The following is a 16,476-nucleotide window of genomic DNA, read 5'->3' on the forward strand; positions in this document are numbered from 1 at the left end:
CTGAAATAAACTTGCACTGACTGATCTTAAAAATATATCAGTGCCTTTTTAGTTTTAAGATGCACATCGGTAATGTTTTTTTCTAAGCATGTTTATAAAAATGACTTAAATGTCCTAATTGATCTATGGTCTAATCCTGGCTTAGTCTAAGCCCTGTCTGTGAAACCGGGCCTATAAGTGCTAAGAAAAAAACATCCTTATAAAGTCTGACGTGCTTAAATCCAATGCGTTATTTCATAGTATCGATACAATCGATTCATTACCTTTTAAAACGATGTTAGATCGATATATGTCTAGATCGATATAACTTGCCGAGCACAGATCGATGTAGTTGGATCATTAAGAATATAAATCGATCCATCGATGTAGTTGATGAATCGTTAGACCCCTAATATTCGGTCATGATAATCTATAAATCTCGCTCCCGGGGGCGGAGTTTATGTAAATTTTAGGGTTGGTGATGTCACTAACCCGGGAGGAATGTCGTGTAGTCTCTACCAGCCGTTTGTTGTAGTCCTTAAAAAGCAATTTCTTTAAAAAGCAAATATCTCCCTTTGCTTTGAACTTTGAGAATTGTAAACTTTGCAGATGTTGTTTATGCTCAAACAGCAACATTACACACTAACTAAAGTTAGAAAAGTGAAATCATATTCAACCACCCCTTTAAATATATAATAATTTAAAAAAGGGGTGAGATTCATAGCTTATTAGTATTTATGAAGTAAAACATAGTAAACTCCTTCCTTCTCCATGTAGACTGTTGACTAAACAGTAATTTTACAGATTGCAGGAGCTACTTACACAAAACACAGCATTACCAACCCACGACATCACTCGACTGTCAACATCAGCTTATAATCAGGTGACGCGTGTCTGTCTTATAGTAGAGATACCACCGAAAATAAGTGCAGAGGGAAAGACAACAAAACGTCTCAAACACTCGATGCCATGCACAACATGCCAGCACACGTGCGACAGCCACGACAGAAAAACACTTTCTGCACCGCAAGTGTCAGTAAAAGTAATCAGTTTTTGGGTGGTTTATCTAGGCATCAAGCAGTTCACCCAGCCTGAAAAACACCAAAAACTCCTCTAAAAACAGCATGTGTCAGGAACAATTGGCAACGGCCCGTTGAATTATTAGCACCTCGAGTGTGCATTAATTCAACGGCCCACAGTCAATTATTCCACTTATTCTGCGGTTACCACACCCCAAAATGATGTAGATATTCAGATCAGAGATATTTAGAGTGTGTGAATTACCTGAGTCTGGCTGGATCTACTTTAGCCGTGCGCTTCCCTGAAAATAATTGCAACGTTCGTAAACCCCCGTTACAGTTTTTTCATTTTCCGAATTCCTGGCAGGTCTGACAGAAAGTCTCTTCTGAACGCTGCTCGCTGCTGTTAAAGATGATGTTGGCACGTTTCTCCCCTCATATCGTTCTGTTCTATCTGTAAATGTAATTTGACCAAGATTTTCACAGAATGACAGTGTGACTTTTACACTCTGTCGTTCTCATTTCATCTCACTTAGCAATTCTGACACGTGAAGAGCTCGTTTGCATTAAGATATGTGTTAAAGTGTTAAAGAACATATCACTTTAAAAAAGCAGCATACTGTAAGACAGAACATAGACACAAGTCACATTTTTTTTTGTGTAGTTATATATATAACCCACATGGCAGGCTTCATTTTCTTTAGGCAAAATATAATTTGTTGCTCATTTCTTTTGTTTTCTGTATGAAATGTGACTCTAGACAGGTTTCCAGCCAAATAACCTACTAAATTGATTTTGATCTTTGCTGGACCTACTGAGCGTTGTTCTCCTGCCTGCTACAATACTGTCTCTGTGAATCAGACGGACGGATCTGTAGGAAACTAAGCCAGGCACATTTGGTCTAATTCAGAGAAACCTCAAAGCAAAGTCAACCCTGGGAGACGCCATTAAAACGAGTTCAACCAACAGAGAGCAAAGGCCTTTTCATTTTCTCATTCTATCTTTTCTCGAGATGGTCCATCTGCCATGTGGGTTTTTACACACTGACCCATTTAAGAGAAAGAGACTCACCCAACACACAAACCCACAACGACCACCAAACAACAACAGCACCGCATTAAACGTTCAAAGCGAGTCTCGACCGTCAAGTTAACCCTCCACCCAACTTCCAATAGCCTTCGGCGCATTAATGCAGGCCTGCACAGAGAGGTCACATCAGATATACAGAGACCCGAATGATGCCAGACAGCAGTCGCATCATATTCCTGAGGGTTGCCATGGAAACGTGACAACCGATGTGGTTTGAGAAACGAAGATTGCGACCTTGGGCTCTGCGTGAGAAACACACACACATATATGATCACGAAAAAATGCATCAATATAGAGATGCACTCTTGGATCCAACGTCCAAACTCGTATTTTTAGGACAGGTATATTTGATCATAATGTGACTCTACGTCGAACATATTGACCACAAACTTCATTTCTGCTGGTTTAAAACGTGCATTTTTAGTCCAGAAACGTTCCTCGTGGCTCATTTCACTCTGGTGTTTGCTGAAATATTCCCTGGAGAAACACAATCTGACACGCAAATCAATTCTGCTAGCCATCCGCAGATTGAACGAGAAGCTAATGCTGGTTATGCAGTAATGCGGATTTAAACAAGTATATTGCATTTGTCAAAGACCCGTCTCATACAACTACACCTTGTTGCCAAATCTTGACTAAATAAATCAGCCTGCTGAAGCCGAAGGGTCGAGCGAAAGAGTCATCTTGTGCCAGAGCTAATGGTGCTTCAGGCATGAACAACTCAACAAAGATATTGTTTTTCTATTACTTTATAGAACTTATTTAGTCGATATTTACCTGTTCCTTTAAGCTCAGCAATTTTAGAACATAGGAAAAAGTGTTATCATTAATAAAAACTAAAAATCAATCTGTTAAAACGCATTTTTGTAAATTGAAATGAAGCTGAAATCATGTGAAATATGAATATTAGAAGAAAAACTTGCAAAAAAATTACAAATAAAGTAAGTTAAGCTAAAGCACTAACATTTCTAAAAAATACAACTGAAATAAAAATATACTAAAGTCACCATGTAATCAAAATGGACTATTCTTGTTTTTTAATGAATATTGCAGTGTGTATAATAAATGAATATAAAAGTACACTGTTGTAAACATATATATATTTATATTTCTGTCATCCATTATTAAGTTTTCCAGAACACTTTATTTTCCAGTAAAACACCCCACGGTTTACTGAAAGAGGCAAACACCTGGTCAGGCCAATAAAATGGAACAATATCTAACTGTTCCATGACCACAAGTAAATTTCAAACAGACACGCTGTTAAACACCCAACTACAGTTTTATGTGCATCTGGCATACGTTTCTTTGAAGATGAGTGTGTGAGGACAGATGTACGTCACAGGCCGTGCCAGCTGAGCTTTTACATTCTACAATCCAACAGCTGATCTTCACAGCCAAGGTAACCTGTGATTTCACATGAAACGAAAGCCCAGTTCCCCAAACACAAATTAATCCTGAACAGATCAACATTAGCAGATTAATTCTAGGGTTTATACTTTAGTTGAGTGATGCACATTTTGTGTAAAATCTACACTGATGAACTTGACGTTATTAAGAGATTGATATTTGGCTGGAATAAAATTGCTCAGGAACCTAAGTGAGAAAAATGTACCATACTAACTTTACATGTCCTGTAAAAATGTTTAAAAAATAAATAAATATTAAAATAAATAAAAAAGTAAATAAATATTAAAATAAATAAAAAAGTAAATAAATAAAAATAAATAAAAAAGTAAATAAATAAAAAAGTAAATAAAAATAAATAAATAAAAAAGTAAATAAAAATAAATAAATAAAAAAGTAAGTAAGTAAGTAAGTAAGTAAGTAAGTAAATAAATAAATAAATAAATACATATATAGTGTATATAAAAACATAATTATGTATTATGCTGGGAAATTCATTATGCTGAGAATTGATTTACATGATTTTGTAAGTTTTATTTCTAATCTTCTCTTGTTGAAATTTCAGTTTTGACATCCTGGATGTATACTTCATGAAATGTAATATACAAATATTTGAGCAAACATAAAATGGCCTTGATACTTAAACTTAAAGTCTAACCTATTTAAAACATTCAAAACAATGCGCATTTACACAGACAATACATTTGTAAATACTACTAAAGTGAATTTTGTCTCATGAATATTAATAAGCTAGCGGGACCACAGAATACAACACAGCATCAGTGCAAGCTAATTAATATTCATGAGCCCAGTGCTTCTGTACAGTGATATCACAAGCCTGTCGTATTGCATCAGAAGACTTGGAACATAGAGCACAAGTCATATGAACTACTTTCATTGTATTGTATGATGATTTATGCCCTTACATTATTAAAATAAACAGTTTATTCCATGTCACATCACAACCAGCTTTTCAGAGCATGCTCAAGCTTTTATTTGGACGTAACACAGCAGGTTCAGTCAGATCATTCTCACCCTGCAGAATTCCTCAGAGACTGTTTCCAGATGCCCGGCTCTCAACCTGACAGACTACAGCATGCCGTGCTGTGTGGGAGCAGACTGCCAGTGCCATGTTGTTGATTAAGGTTGCATAAGGATGTTTTTCGCTCGGACTGGCTTGTGAGAAAGAACTATAAAAATCTGGGCCGCACTGGATTTACACTGAGCGCTATTGTCCTGATCACACACACACACACATAAACAATCCCCGCACAAACACACACTCACAACAAGAGGCCACTGATCTGAGCCCCTTCAGGCCGAGTGTCTCTCTCTCTCTCTCTCTCTCTCTCTCTCTGCAGGCCGGGTCACATGAGGGGTGGCATCATACAGAGGGGGCGTGGCCACTGCCAACACAGTGCCAGTCTGACACATCAGAGCAAATAAAGAGGTAAACATGGTAAAGATACTCATACCTCCCAAAACACCCACAGCTGCAACAACTTGCAACAAAATCTGAGACTGAATCGCAATATTCTTTGAGTTTAAAGTCAACATGAAGCTGCATTTGCAACCATTTCTGAATGAAACAGGATATTGAACAAGAATAATAAAAAAAAAACGTAGGCCGGGATTTGATTGTATAAATCTGAAATTGATTGTAATGCAACACTGTTTGACAACACCAAACTAAAATTAAAACTATTAAAAATAGTTTTCATTTATTGATATCAAGCTGAAATAAAGTATAAACAGTAGGCTAGATGAAAAATTAAAAAAATTAAAAAGTTTTGTCTTGGCTACTAATTGAAATGAACGTTTAAATTGAAGTACTAAAATGACTAAAACTAAAATGAATAGAAAATTAAATTAAAGCTAAATATAACTATTTCAAAAGAAACCAATAAAAGGACAAATGCACATAACACTTAAATTAAAATTAAGGCCAATTCCAAATATTAATATAAAATAGAATAGATTGTGAATAATACTAAAATAACACTGCAAAGCAAGTTAGAATTTGATGTATTTTTTTCATGAATTTTGTACAATAAAATAATTTAATTTATAAACGTTCTTATCATGCCGTTGGTTTATTAAAGGTGAAGTGTGTCATTTCTGCACCACTAATATCACCAAATGGAATTGAATAACTAGATCCCAAATACCACAGGGTTATGTTAATCTATAACATAAAACTGCACACTTCACCTTTAACGCCACATTTGACTGACAGATATTGCAGTGAAATAAACAGCCAATCAGAGTCCAGCTCTCACCATAAGCCCCACCCACCCATGACTGATTGGATTAGAAGAATGTCAGTCTCCGTTGAGGACACTACACAGGACAGAGTTGTAAACCAAGGGGAGCCGTGACATTATAACACGCTCTGATGAATCGGATGGTTCATTGTGAGAGGGAAAGAGTGTGTGCACATGTTTGTGTATGTGTGTGCTGGCATTTTATTAATGAGACATGAAATCCATGCAGGAAAGCAGGGGAGGGCAATCCAAGCTTTGATTGGTCCTGAGCCGAGACGGCGCAGGAAATGAAAAGACTCAAACGATCGGAGAGAGAGAGATGAGAGATTGAGCAGACGGAGGAGGAGAGACGTCTCTAGTGTTTTCACCATCATTAAAGATGCTGAAACGCCGTCTGGATGGAATCATCGGGTTAATAGAACACTTCATCCACATTCCAAACCTTCTTATTCACAGAATGCTTACGCTGCTCTTAGAATTATAAGAATAGACATTGAAGCTCCAAAAATGATATAATGCTGATTTTGAGCAGCAAATCATCATATTCGAATGATTTCTGAAGGATCATGTGACACTGAAGACTGGAGTCATGATGCTGAAAATTCAGCTTTGCCGTCACAGGGATAAATTACATTTGAAAATATATTCAAATAGAAAACATTTATTTCAAATTGTAATAATATTTCACAATATGACTGTATTTACTGTATTTTCGATCAAGCAAATGAGCAGTGAGCAGAAGAGACTTCTGCATTAAAAACCTCACAGACCTCAAACTTTTGAACGGTATGTACGAGTGTACGTGGACTCAAAAGAACAGAGCAGCGAATAAAGGTCGAAATTTGTGCTCATTCCTCACATTAAGCTCTCATATGACTTCATAAGCCTTGGATGACAGCACACCGGTCATACCGACTATTTTTAATGGTGCTTTTTAGTCATTTTTGGTCCCCATTCAGCCAGGATACTCTCCTTTCATTTTCTACAGAGGAAAGAAATCAATTCAGGTTTGGAACGACATGAATGTTCTTTTTGTTAATGCTGTGAGAGAAGAGAGCAGCAAAGCTCTTGTAAATATCACAGTGTGATGAATGATAACAATCAGGAGGACAACCTCCAGTCTGATAGATGAACGGCACTTCACACACTTCCGCTTGTCGTTTGGAGCGGACAGACCGGGCCACATAAACAGGGTTTCTGATGAGCATTTGTGAGTGTAGACGTGTTAGTACAGAGCTCATGAATGTACGGGTGATTCGCAGTGATTTTGCTGACAATATAAAATCAGCCAACTCTGTAAATAATCACGATGATTTTAATGTGCTTTTATTTGGCCAATGAACTGTATTATTCTGCAGCAAAAATACTGAACAGCTGAATCAGTGTAAACTATTTGTTGTAATGAAAAGATAAAAAAAAACCTAAGAAAACATGATTATTTTAATTATTTAAAACTATTTTATGTGGACTTTTTTTCCTGAATCTAATTGGGAACAATCATTTATTTAAACCATTTCAGAAGAAATATACACAAATATACAAAAAAGTTTGACAACAGTACGATTTTTTTTTGAAGAAACTAAAGTGTCCACAAGTGACAAAGACATTTATAATGTTACAAAAAATATAAATTTCAAATAAATTCTGATTTTTTTATCTTTCTATTAAATCAAAAAAAAAAAAGTAGTGTAAAAACAGACTAATATATATATATATATAGTGTTTTTACAAAAATATGAAGCACTGCTTACATCATTGATAATAATAATAATAATATATATTTTTTCTAGAGCAGCAAATCAGCATATTATAATGATTTCTGAAGGATCATGTGACTGAAGACTGGAGTAATGATGCTGAAAATTCAGCTTTGATCACAGGAATAAATTACATTTTTAAATATATTCAAATAGAAAGCATTTATTTTAAATTGTAATAATATTTAATAAAATTATTGATTTTAATGAATAAAAAATAAAAAATTGCAGTCTTGGTGAGCATACGAGACTTCTTTCAAAAAGATTTTACCAACCCCAAACTTTTGAACTGTATGTATGAACATCAACATAGAAAATATAGTCAAAAAGCTGAAAAATGTCATCCATCCCTAGTGTGTGTGTGTGTGTGTGCGCGTGTGTGTGTGTAGCACATGCTGTCCTCCATCTGCCGCCTGATTAGTTATTTCCTTTCCTGTGCAGCCAGGTTTCCTGCTCGAGTCTGAAACACTTCTTAACCTTTGGATAAGATACATACACTTCCACACATTCCTTAAACAAGTCCTGAACACTAGTACACACATGCACAGACTCACAAACACACACACACGCGCACGGTCTATCCGCAGACGCGTTTGCACACAACCCGCTGGGATACCTCCATGTTTTCAGGCCTCTGTGGAGCGTTTGGTAACAGCTCTGATAATGAGAAACGCTGTGCCGGTGAAGCAGCAATAACAGGAACAATGAGAAAACAAAAAGAACAGGAAAAAATCCTTTGAATATTCCTGCAGACTGAGAGGATCAGAGAGTGTGACTGTGCTGAACACGCAGCTTTCATTACGTGTGAAAAGACGAAATGAAAATGAACCCGACAGGCCAGACTTTCTACGCTTGACTTATTTGAATGTAAATGGATCTTAAAAACATTAGTGTGTTTGCGTGAACATAAAAAGATGGAGGTGGGTATATTTAAGCTCATCGTGTTTTGTGGTAAACAACATTAAACAAACATTTTTTTACTTCTGAATTAAATGCAGGATATTCCCTTAATGTGGCCATTATGAGAGAAATGTCAACATACTCTAACATTCACAACTCAAAAATCCCTCCTCGGTTCATCCAGAAAATGCAAAAACATCTTTCTCAGAAATCCTTGCATATTGACATCACAACCATGAGCTCATTAACATATGTCCAACCATATTCACATCAAAATCTATTCTGTATTCAGCAAAACTGCCCTCTACAGATGAGTCTTAAAGGTACAGTAGCAAAAACTGCCTGTTTAATACTAAATGTGAGTGAGAGACTGGAAATGTGTCATTTAAACTGGCGCAAGACACCTTGACAAATCTTGGACTTCAGAGAAAAAAATAACATGCAACAGCAACAGCAAAAACCTGACAGACTTTTTCCAGACGTATTTACTGAGGAAATGTTTTGACCCTACCTTGAGCAGTGAGGTTTCAGTGTATGATTTGGAGGTCCATTGTAGCCGGCGAGCTGTAGGAGGAATCCAACCGTCACATCGCTCCTTCAGACTTAAAACTTTGCCTCATACTCTCTCTGAGATATCTATCTATCTATCTATCTATCTATCTATCTATCTATCTATCTATCTATCTATCTATCTATCTATCTATCTATCTATCTATCTATCTATCTATCTATCTATCTATCTATCTATCTATCTATCTATCTATCTATCTATCTATCTATCTATCTATCTATCTATCTATCCATTCCACAGATCCACAAAGTGAACAGGTGCAGCAGATATCCAGGAGCTCAATGATACCTGGAGGGAGAACGAGAGAGACAGAGACACAGGTTAGATGTTTGTTCTGGTAATTATGTAAGCCAGTCATTATCGCACAATAAACCCTGACAGAGTCAGGCCCTCGTTATAGACTGCAACAGTCGGGTTCCGGAAGTAAAAACTCTAATTCTTTCCATAAGGAAATTGATTTTAACAATAACTTACAAACCTTTAAAGACAGACAAACTGTGAGCTATGATATGCGGTTGTTAATCCATAGTATTTGCTTCTGCTTAAGATGTCAGCCCGCATTATTTCAGCTTATTTTTTAAATAATCATGTTTAACAGTGGAATTCCTGGTGAAATACTGCATTACCTGTGATGTTGTACAGAAAATTACAGCCATCAGAGAGACGAAATAAGCAACACGCAAAAATAGTTTTTTAGCTCCACCCTCTCCCATGAAGCACTGCGAATGATGTAATCGAGTTTATGTCCCTTCACTCTCAAAATACCTGTTTATATATATATATATATATAAAATTTTTGGAAAGGGTCTATATATATATATATATATATATGTGTATATATATATATATATATATATATATATATATATATATATATATATATATATATATATATATATATATATATATATATATATGTGTGTATATATATATATATATATATATATATATATATATATATATATATATATATATATATATATATATATATATATATATATATATATATATATATAGACCCTTTCCAAAAAATGTGAATATCATGGATAAGTTTCTTTATTTCCATAATTCCATTCAAACTTCCATAGATTATAGATTCAGGGCCCACAACTTAAACGATTTCAAGTATTTAGTTGTTTATTTGTACATAATTTGGGCTTCCAGCTCATAAAACCCACGAAACAGGATTTAAAAAAAATTTGAATATTACATGAAATCACACAGTAATTACACAGTGATACCATGGTCATTGAACCAGGTTTTGGTTATTTTAGCAGTGTGGGCAGGTGCAAATCCTGCTGGAAAATGAAGGAAGCATGAAGTGCTCTGGACATGTCCTGGTAGACGGCTGCGTTGAGTGGACAGCACAGTGGACCAACACCAGCCGATGACCAACACAGACTGTGGAAACTTCACACTGGACTTCAAGCATCTTGGATTGTGTGCCTCTCCATTCTTCCTCCAGACTCTGGGACCTTGGTTTCCAAATGAGATGCAAAATGTGCTCTCATCAGAAAAGAGGACTTTGGTCCACTGTGTTTTATTAAATCCAGAGTCAACGCAGCCGTCTACCAGGACATTTTCAGAGCACTTCATGCTTCCTTCAGCAGACAAGCTTTATGGAGATGCTGACTTCATTTTCCAGCAGGATTTGCACCTCCCCACACTGCCAAAAGAACCAAAACCTGGTTCAATGACCATGGTATCACTGTGTAAATACTGTGTGATTTCATGTAATATTCTAATTTTTTGAAATCCTGTTTTCGTGGGTTTTATGAGCTGGAAGCCCAAATTATGTACAAATAAACAACTAAATACTTGAAATCGTTTAAGTTGTGGGCCCTGAATCTATAATCTATGGAAGTTTAACGTTTTGAATGGAATTATGGAAATAAATAAACTTTTCCATGATATTCAAATTTTTTGGAAAGGGTCTGTATATACACACACACTCACACACACACATTCAATTGTGCTTAATGGGATCGTAGTTCTTTCCCTCACTTAAGCCATTAAGTACACGGTTTTGTACCTTTGTATTTTTGTTTGACTTTTCAAAAACTTTTTTTGCTTCAAATCCAAGTGTCTGCTGTTATGATTCACCTCGTTGACTTGACTTGTTCCATGGCTTATAACTCTTTAACAAATACGATTTTAAAATCCCTATGGGGAAAACGAATGAAAAAAATACTTCCTGAAAAAAAAAGGGGGGGGGGGGCAATAATGCACTTTATATGGCTAAATATTCAAATAAATAAATGTATTATATGGCCACATATTAAAATAAATAAATGTGCATAAATAAGTGACAGCAACTTCAAAAAATTAAAGTGTATTATTTTTTTTGTTTACTGTAAAGTAAACAAACTGAACTGCATATTTTTTTATTTTATGCAAATTATATATTTTACAAAATAATTTGAGTCTAAAGAAGAAAATGAAAGCCATGTGTTTAACCAAGTTGTGTGTGATATGTGATATAGGGGGAAAAGGCAACGAAAAAGCATGCCAAGTGTCCCGCTACCAGGACACTGACAGTAAACTGGCTAAATAATTATATTATGTTTGAAGAAAGAGACCACAAAGTGATATGAGAAGCTATATAGGAAATTGGTTGCCAGGGACAAACCAACGGCCAATTATATAGTTTAGAGATATTATATACAAATATTCGCCTGCAGAATTGCACGACTGACCAATCAGAATCATGTATTCCAGAGAGCCATGCACAGTAATAATAATCTTGACACAATGAGAATAATGGGGATAACGAACACAGGGTCTTAAGTTTGGATTTTCCACATGTATGTGCCTGGCCTTGACACACAGGGAAAACACACTGAATGATGGTAATAAACCATGTTCAGTCGTGAACTAAATCACACATTTAGTCATTACTTTGTGAGTCACGGTTTCAATTTCAACCCATTTGCTAATCTGATTCAAGTCATGCCCTGTATTCAGACAAGATATGTCAGACTTTGTCTCAATAACATCAGACAAAGATCAAACTCATCTACAAAAATCTCAACAGAAGTCTATACTTTTCACCCATTATATCGTCCAAAAAGCCAACACTCAACAAATATACTTAGGTTTAGAGGTATCATTCGTGTCTGTAGCACAAATAATGCAGGACGAGTTAATCGCTGAAGTACGTGTTTGTTGAAGTTTGAGCAATAGCATCACTAATACCAAGTGCCTCTAATGCCATTCCCTCTTAACGTAATGAACGAGTCCTGTTAAACACAACCATTTCAAATACACAAGTTACACAGGAAATCGACTTCACGCCTCGTTTATATGGAGCTCACTGTTGCTGTTTGCAGTGGGAGTGAATACATTTAATAGCTCCAGATATTTCACCAACTTAAGCCACCACCCAGGACTTGATTCAAATTCAGCAGCCGTCAGTCCATCAGATTCAGATGGCGTTTTTAAAATTGAAACAGCTCTCGGCATCGCCACACATCGGAGCCTGAACGCAGAGATAGCTTCTGTGTGTCATATAATCCCAGCTGCCCCTCCAGAGGATGCCATACATGAATTTAAATGAGACGGAGAGATCGAATGGAGTGGGAGGAAGGTTTGGATAAAGAGTGAAAAAAGGAAAGACAATTGATAGACACGATGATGAGGAGGAGGAGGAGGAGGAGGAGGAACAGACAGACGTGACAAAGTACAATTTATCTACCTGGGAAAAGCTGCATATAGGCCTACAGGACTTTCATGCTTGTGCAATCCAAGCTGGTGAACATCTAGTCTACGCATCCGGCATGAGTGGGGTTACCATATTACCAAGTTTGTTGTCAGACGCATGGAATTGTGGGTGATGTGGCCACATCTCATTATTAAGAGTGCCTTTAAATTGACCAGATATACATCAAAGTAGGTAACACAAAACAATAGTCAATTCCATGCCAACTTTACCATGACAATGGTAAATAAATTATTATAAATAAATAAAAACTTTACCATGATAGGATAATGCATCATGCATTTATATTTCAAAATTTGCCCAAAATGACCATGATAACCATGGTTTCCACCAGATTAGAATAGTTACCACTGTAAAATCATTATAATCAACATTTGATCTGAAACAATTGATGCTTAAAGAATCAGTAATTAATAATTTGTGTGTATATACATACATACATACATACATACACACACACACATATATATGTATATGTATTTATAAGTATATGTATATGTAAATGTATATATATGTGTGTATGTATGTATGTATGTGTAAGTATATGTATATGTATATGCAGTGGTTAAAGTGGGATTTGGCAGGTGGGGGAACCCTCAAATTTTGTGTTGGTGCAATAGGGAAAAATGACTCGCCATGGGACAACATATTGAGTATCGTGGTATAGCAATACTTTTTGGGACAAGATTGTCACTGTGGCACCAAGTATCACAATACTTATTTAATACTTATTTTAATGTTTTTATTTTGGTCCATCTACATCTACACTGATATGATGACGATACTATGTAAAAATTGCTGAAGACCACAATATGTAACACAACCTTGTTTTTCACAATGTAAATTTAAACATAAAAATGGGAAGTCCAAAACTGACAGAAATGTGCGGTAGTTAGGGGGGTTCGGGGGCATGCTCCCCTGAGAAAATATGGATTTCTCTGACCAATATGTGCAATTTAGGGCTTTTGAATATATATATATATATATATACATACTCAAATTTCACACACATAAAAAAAAAAAAAAAAAAAAACACATAAAACAAATATTAACCTTGTTAACCAGGTAAGTGGGAGCAGTTATTGGCCGATTAATCAGCATTAGCATCTTTCCTTTCATATCATGACTCAAAAAGGCAATACTAATATAATGCTTCCAAAAAATCTCCATGGAAATGTAGGAGGCGGAACATCAATAATCACACGTCTCTGTGCCTCTCTGTGTGTTTCTGTTGTCCCTGGCGAGCAGAAAAATGTCTGTGTAACCTTTAAAGAGCAGATGAAAGCAGCAGATCTCAGACGGCGATGGCCTGCACGTGAACTCGCTTGATGAGTAGAGAATAAAACCTGCTCTCCTCCAGCAGGTCACATCTGAGGCTCTCCACAGCGAGAGTCCTGCGAGACTGATTTCAGCTTCAGTTACATGATAACAGGCTTTCCTTCTCTGGATATGACAGCAAAATAGGTCTTACGTCCTGAGCGCTGAACACACCACAGAAGCATCCTGAACGAACAGAGCTGATCGTCTGTCAGTAGCCAGCTTCATTCACATCTGTTTTATAGAATAAACCCGGCACAACAATGCATTAAATGCATTCAAAGTTCATCGGCCTAGAAAAATATTCCCTCATTCAAAACTCAGATTGCACATTTTTGCAGAGTGGAATTAAATGCAAGTACGTCGGCAAAAATAGAAGCTGCGTTTCTGCTTTTAATTTCAGAGATGTTTTTCCAAAATGAGATGTGGATAAAAAAATAGTGTCTGACAAGCTTTAAAAATGACAAAAAGACCACAAATGTTAGTGCAAAAAAAAAAAAAAAAAGTATAATAATAATAATAATTATAATTATATATATATATATATATATATATATAAAAATAAAAATAAAAATAAAAATATAAATATAAATATAAATATAAATATAAATAAATAAATATATAAATAAATAAAATAAAATAAAAATAGCATTAAATTGCATGAAAAAAAAAAGAGCCGTGTGAATATCCTACAAACATAGGAAAGCTCTGAACAACAATAGCACACCGCAATTCAACCTGACACACGAGTTATGCACCACATGTGATGGGTCAGGGGTTTGTTCAACTCCCCAAAGCAAAGTATGAGCAATAATAATAGTGATTCCTTCCTTAGCAAGCACTACTAATAAATTATACAGTCAGAAAAGAAAGATTTGAACAGCTATTAAATGTGCAAAGGCCATTTGCGCTTCATTTTCATGAATGTGTAATACTGCTGAGACCCACACTGCTCATCCAATCACCTTTAGCGTCTCCTGAGACGCTAAACATCCCTGAACGAACGCTGTTTGTCAGAAAAAGCTGAAAAATACAGGCAGTTTCACTTATATATATATATATCTGGATCTGTGTGCTTTAAAAGTGCTGTGTGTGTGTGTGTGTGTGTCCCTGGGCAAGAATCACACTAATTAGCAGCGTTTGTTCTGCCAGTAGACAGTCTTCTAGCACTGGAGATCAGGGTTTATATTTAAAACCTCCATTAACATGCAATCTATCCGAGCAAAGAGCAGCTACAGTTTACCAGGATTACAGCAACGGTCCTGTAAATACTCAACAAAGCCTCTTTGAATGAAAGTTTAGTCATGTAATGTGCACATGTGCGTGACCCGCATGCGCATTTGGGTTTAACAGTGATTCAGGATGGATTTATCAATAGCCGCTCCTTATGTGACTCACCCACATTCACAAGAGCTGAAGACCAATTATTAATGTTTTTAATTCAACAATTCCTGGTTGTTCCCTGAAAACGGCCCTGCATGCTGAGACTAGTATGATAAAATCACTTACTAACCTTGTCTGTGCAAAATCATATCCAATCTTATCCACCCTTGCAGAACTCAACTAGCTATTATTAATAATCGACTAATGTAATGATTACTAGAACTATTAAATCAACTATTTGGGTGGTTAATGCACTAATTATTTATTAGATAATTTAGCTTTTGCCTTTTATCAACTAACAAAGAAAAGAAGTTCACTTGAAAATTTGACTAAAACTTAAAAACAATAAAGGCCAATTTCCTCATGATAAGATGGATTTCACAACATATATGTTATATTATCAATATCATATTTAGATGATTTTAATTGAACTTACATGTTGCATTACAGATAAAAGCAAAAAACATTTCCAGCATAACTAAAAGTTCCTCGACCTCGAATATTGGTCCCTCATCAGCACTTTAGAGCTCAAAGTGCACATTTTTGTACAGAGGAATTCAGCAGAAATAGAAGCTGCATTTCTGCTTTTAATTTCCAAGAGATTTTCTTTTCCAAAATGAGATGGTTTTCTGTGAAACAAAGGCAGATGGGGAGTAGTGGCTATTTTAAAATGGCTTTAAAATAAATAAAATGTAAAAAAATGTAATTTAACAAAATAAAAAATTTAAATAAAATAAAATAAAATAATGCATAAAAAAAGTAGTGAATATTCGATAAAAAAAATCCTAAGGTGCTCCACAGATGTAGGAAAGTCATAAAGGTTTGGAAAGCATTTCCGCTCCAGAACACTTGCCCTATTTAAAGGGTTAGTTCACCCAAAAATGTAAACTCTGTCAGTAATTACTCACCCTCATGTTGTTCCAACCCCGTAAGACTTTCGTTCATCTTCGGAACACAAATTAAGATATTTTTGATGAAATCTGAGAGCTGGCTCACTCCTTCAGGCTGCTATGGTAATTGATATCTGCCGGCCCAGAAAAGTTAGTAAAGACATTGTTAAAATAGTCCAAGT

The 16,476-nt window shown here is 35.7% G+C and overlaps 1 protein-coding gene across 3 annotated transcripts in view; it reads right to left on the minus strand.

Annotated features, from left to right (window-relative positions):
• Positions 1–16,476, minus strand: part of ptprea (protein tyrosine phosphatase receptor type Ea) — a 73,844-nt gene that overhangs the window by 26,011 nt on the left and 31,357 nt on the right. Inside the window, exon 2 of one of the 3 annotated variants that reach the window (XM_084433619.1) lies at positions 8,927–9,274. The gene's annotated coding sequence lies outside the window, so the exon portion shown is untranslated. Of the gene's footprint in view, positions 1–1,263; positions 1,381–8,926; positions 9,275–16,476 lie in introns of those variants that run through there. The other 2 variants (XM_084433622.1, XM_084433620.1) reach the window with 2 other exon arrangements.

This window comes from Rutilus rutilus (genome assembly GCF_951802725.1).
Source record: "Rutilus rutilus genome assembly, chromosome: 16".
In the NCBI taxonomy this organism is placed as follows: Eukaryota; Metazoa; Chordata; class Actinopteri; order Cypriniformes; family Leuciscidae; genus Rutilus; species Rutilus rutilus.